This window comes from Phoenix dactylifera, chromosome 11 (assembly GCF_009389715.1).
Source record: "Phoenix dactylifera cultivar Barhee BC4 chromosome 11, palm_55x_up_171113_PBpolish2nd_filt_p, whole genome shotgun sequence".
Taxonomy (NCBI): domain Eukaryota; kingdom Viridiplantae; phylum Streptophyta; class Magnoliopsida; order Arecales; family Arecaceae; genus Phoenix; species Phoenix dactylifera.
Window position 1 is genome coordinate 10,227,526 of NC_052402.1, and position 5,047 is coordinate 10,232,572.

Genomic DNA, 5,047 nt, shown 5'->3' on the forward strand with positions numbered 1-5,047 from the left:
AGTATTTACATTAGAAGAGGTTACAAGAAAAGGATATACAAAGAGTATGCAAAGGAATTAGTTTGCAAGGAGAAAATCTTTTTGATGTAAGAGAAGGAAGGAAAGAGCTTCCGCCAATGTATTAAAAAAGAACAAAATCAAATGTTTACAAGAGGGAGCAAAAGAAGAAATGTAGAGTGATACAAGAACAAAGTTTAAACTCCATTTAGAGGCTTCGGATATATTCTTTCTCATTGCTCTTTAGCAAATCTCTTTATAAATATGGTGTCATTTACTTTTATTATGGTTTTATAGGCATGCAGTCGTTTTTTTCTTTTTCTTTCTTTTTCACCATGATGGCGAACTTTTTTATTATTGCAGCACTATTGGAGGCACCAATTATGTTTAAACTTAAACCAACAAACTAGCAAGAGGCAAATCTTTTCTTAGTGCTTAGTGCTGGATACCATGATTATATGACGTGTTGGTGGGATTTTCTTTTATTATGGTTTCATATGCATATAGTTGTTCTTTTTATCTCTTTATATCTAAACATCGAGGTGCCAATTATGTTTAAACTTAAATTAACAAACTAGCAAATGGTTGATCTTTTCTTAGAGCTCAGTGCATGATACTACATGATATTATGATTATATAATGAATTGATTTGAACTAGAAGCATTTGTGCTTGATAGACTTGACATTGAGGTGGCGACATGGGTACTTTTTTATTATAGAGACAATATCAAAATTTGGGTCGCGATCTAGGTGATCCAACTTTGGATAGCATAATTATATAAGTATTTCTTTTACATTATTACCACTGTCGGCTTTATATTGCAATACAATAATTCTATCAAAATATATTTATTATATTATTATAATACTATTATATTATAATATTATTATAATGCTGATATACTATTATTATATTATTGTAATATAAAAATACTATAAAATTGTTCTATTTTTAATAATATATTTATTAAATAAATAATTTAAAAATTAAGAATATTTTACAATAATAGGTTTTGATAGTATCAATAGTTAAACAATTTAAATTATTATATATGCAATCATATTTTGATACTGACTTTCTTAATTTGGTTACATAACAGATTTGAAGTTGCATGGCACTTCAAAAATGTAGTTATCAAATAGTAGATAACTTTTTATAAGAAGCTAATTTGCACAAGTTTTACCGTTCAAAACTCTACAGATGAAAACTCTACTAAATGTGACTTAAGTAGCTACCATGCTGTAGAAATTAGTACTCCCTCATAGTCTAGGTGAAAGAGAATTCAAACCATGCCAAGGGAGGACCTAGTCTATTATGACCTTCACCATTTTGGCCTTAATGTTTCTATGGCTGTGCTCTCATTTGAAGTTTTTTTATGTGATATTAATGTTTCTTGAGCTCTGACAGTCCTCTGCATGTTTACTTGTAGCTTGCTTTCCTTATACAAATATGGGTTGGTTGCTGCATTCATGAACCAGAGGAAGCTACTTATATTTTTCTATATATTCTACTGGTATCTTAAGCAATTGTAGGATTTCTTTAGAAATAAATAAAATAGAGGAATTGTTCTCCACTCGTTTCGTCTTTGGGGACACCTGGAGTTTGAAGAAGATCCGTAAAAATTCAGGTTGGGTTGGGACATTTTAATTGCTGCCGTTTGGTGCAAGTTATATATGGAAGGAGCAAAATGCCAGTACTTTTAAATTTGAAGTTGTCCTTCCTCCTGTTAGCTTCTAATAATGGTCTTCAGCTAGGGATTCTAATCATCAGAGCAATATTATCCATATTTTATATTTTTTGTTGATATAAAAGCTGCGTCTTTGCTGTGCTTTGTCTGAGAATTTCATGATATTAATGAAATTCTAATTGGCCCCAATCTGATTCTTTATCTAAAATTGGAACAGAGAAAAAAGGTGAAAAGAAATGCTTTGTCTTCCCACCTTCCCCTCCCATTTATTTATGAAACGAAACAAGAAAAAGGTAAAATTTGAATGCGATTTTCATCGTATGGTTACCCTCAATGAAAGGGATTTAACTTATGATCTGCAATACATGACTATCAAAGAGATCATGTTTGTCTAGGCTAGGCAAGCAATATCTGGAATGACTTCATGAAGCTTTTTCCCTTTGGCATTGAGGCAGTAGGAAGTAGCTTGATTTTGCCTGGCCACTGATGTGATGCCAACATTATCCAAAATAATGCCAGTGCAAGGAACTTTCTCATTGCATGCAAACTTGATGGCCACATCTGTTGTTGAAGTCCCATGTACATCAACAAATCGAACATCGCTCACTTCCACAGTCGAGGTCTGCCATTCGAACATAACAGCAGAAAAAGAACGAATAAGGAAATGGAATACACTTGCGCACCAATATTTTTCACAATAGACAATATTAAAAATTATTAGTTTAATCACCAATTTATAAAGCTACTCATGTCTTAAATAGATTGGTTAACATCATAGCTGCCCTACTATGTCTTCTCAATAACTCAGAAAGCTCATTGACGTAAGAAGCTTTAATCGATGAGTAAAAGTAATTCGTTACCGAATTTTTGCAGTGCGCGCCGGGACAATAAAACTGGTCTATAACTATGGGGCTCCCCACTGAAGTAAAATTGATGTGCTCGAATAAGATCCCTTTAGCATGACCGGACCCTCCCTTCACAACACAGAAGCGAACAAACATAGTCATGAATACTTCTTCCTTTTGGAGGAATGCTGATGAATTCTAATTGTTTCATATAAATTGATCGTTTCTCTTTCTTAATGTTGTGGATTTGGATTAAGTTTAGGTGCACACCTGCAATGTCTGAACCCTCAGACCACCATCCGATTGATAGAAACTGCCGTTTGAGACATGTACATCCTCCACTATCACACTTGAGCCGTTCCCTGCCGAGCTTCCAATGCTGTACATGAAGTGAGAGATATGGTCAAGACCATTGTAACTTGCTCTCAGTTCATCAGTACGTAGGAACCGGAAACTGACCTTATGCCACGCCCAAGGCCGCACGCGATCCCGGTTATGTTCACGCCTGAAGATCCTGTTCGGATCGCAATGCAATCACCTCCTATATTTTATACAAAGTGAAATCATTCAGTCAGTAGACTGGCAAATTTAAAGCTACCAGTCTAGTTTGCCATCTTGGTTGAGAGAATTGCCTGCTCCAATGGCGGCATCGATCCTTTACTTCGACATAATGAGACTCTACAATGTATATGCCATCAGTGTCGGGGCTGTCTGCCGGAGATGCGAAGCTAAGCCCCTTCAAGTGAACCCACTTGCTGCTGTCCACGGTGAGGTGCTTCCCTGGACTGTTGAGAAGTTTCATGCCCGCGATGGTCAAATCCACACAGCGTAAGATACCTAATGCCTGTCACAAGAACAATGATTAATCTGGCAATTACGAGACACCAAAAAATACGGTGGGATTCCAAATTATCAAATATACAACTTGCCTTTGATAGAAAACAACATAAACAAAATAACTTGCCTTTGTCCAAAGTATTCAAAAATATACAATTAGATGTGCTGGAAGAGCATACTTACGGAAGGCACGCTGTCACATTTCTGCAATAGAAGTTAAAAAGAGGGGAAATATCAGGCTATAAGCTTTGAAGGGGGGAAAATGAGGGGATAGATATAGACTAGAAAGAGAAAAGGTTGCTACATTTTTCTTCTTGCAGTCCCACCAGACGGAACCTCGGCCGTCGATCTCGCCATTACCATCGACAGTGAAAGCAGTGACGTCTCTGACTGTGATCCAACTGGTGTTATTTTGGGAGGTCCACAGTTTGTCAGGTGCCACAATATTTCCTTCGACCTGCGAGAAAACTTTCCTCATGTCAAAAACTTAAGAAAAGCCAACTCCCGTAGCTAGCTCTATTGAAACCCTTGCCCGATATCTTCAGTTAAATGTATATTATACCCGAACATGGACGCTGGCGTAAAGACAGGGGCCTTCGAATGTCAATGGGCTCAACAGGAACGTCTTTCCGGAAGGGATGAGAATTGTTGGCCACCCAGTGCTAAATATGCAGGCAGTCTGCACAGCCCGTCACCGTCCGCGACCAGAGCAAGGAGGGGAGGAGCCGTCGCGCGCCACTGCAGTTCTGCCGGCGCCGTCCATGGCTAGATCCAGAGAGGATCTCTGCCGAGCCACCACCGCGCGTCGCCGTCCGTCTGCCGTGGCTTGATCTTGGTCCCGCGACGTTCTTCTCTCCCTCCAAGTAGATCCCTCTGAGGAGCCCATCCCATCGCAGAAGGGAAAGAAAGAGGGCTTTATTTTGGCAAGGCGTATGGGAGAAAGGAAAGAGTGAGAGAGAAGCCAACACTATTCTTCTCCCTATCAGTAGCCCATCCCATCGCAAACCTTCCCCTCCTATCTCTCCACTCTCCATGGTCCTCCTCAGTATTCTTCTGTCTTCAACAACCCACTGTTGATCTCTTTCCAGACTCCTTTTTAGTTGCAGGTGATGGAAGCTCATCAGGCAATCTCTCAACGACCAACTCCACTAGGTCTGGACCGTCCACTGTTCCGATCATCACAATCGGATCATCCGAGCCTTTTCTCAGTACTACCCTTCGCCGCTTTGGTAGGGTAAGATCCATCCCATCTCATCTCAATGATTATCACTGTTTTTATGCTCTTGCTACCCTATATGAGCCTCGCAATTATCAAGAGGCCAGTTCTAATCCTCTTTGGCAGAAGGCCATGTCTGATGAACTCCAAGCTCTTCATGATACGCATACATGGGACCTGACTAACTTACCTCCTGGAAAAACTGCAGTAGGATGTAAGTGGGTGTATAAGATCAAAGAGCTGATGGTTCAGTGGAACGCTACAAAGCTCGTATGGTGGCTCGAGGATTCACATAGAAGTATGGTATTGACTATGTGGAGACTTTTTCTCCAGTCACACGTCTTACCACTTTTCGTTCCTTACTTGCAATTGCAGCTGTCAAGCAATGGAAGATGCATCAGATGGATATTAAGAATGCTTTCCTCAATGGTGATTTAGCCCAGGAAATGTACCTATAGCCTCCT

General features: G+C 39.2%; 2 long non-coding RNA genes across 2 annotated transcripts; both read right to left on the bottom strand.

The window, feature by feature from the left end:
* Nucleotides 1-1,901: 1,901 nt before the first annotated feature.
* Nucleotides 1,902-3,073, bottom strand: LOC120112377. Its single transcript, XR_005513871.1, has 4 exons — nt 2,990-3,073; nt 2,801-2,909; nt 2,546-2,659; nt 1,902-2,307 (listed from the first exon to the last, which is right to left on the bottom strand). It is a non-coding gene; the product is annotated as an uncharacterized LOC120112377 (long non-coding RNA).
* A 94-nt stretch (nt 3,074-3,167) lies between these two features.
* Nucleotides 3,168-4,822, bottom strand: LOC120112378. Its single transcript, XR_005513872.1, has 3 exons — nt 3,930-4,822; nt 3,672-3,824; nt 3,168-3,571 (listed from the first exon to the last, which is right to left on the bottom strand). It is a non-coding gene; the product is annotated as an uncharacterized LOC120112378 (long non-coding RNA).
* Nucleotides 4,823-5,047: the final 225 nt, after the last annotated feature.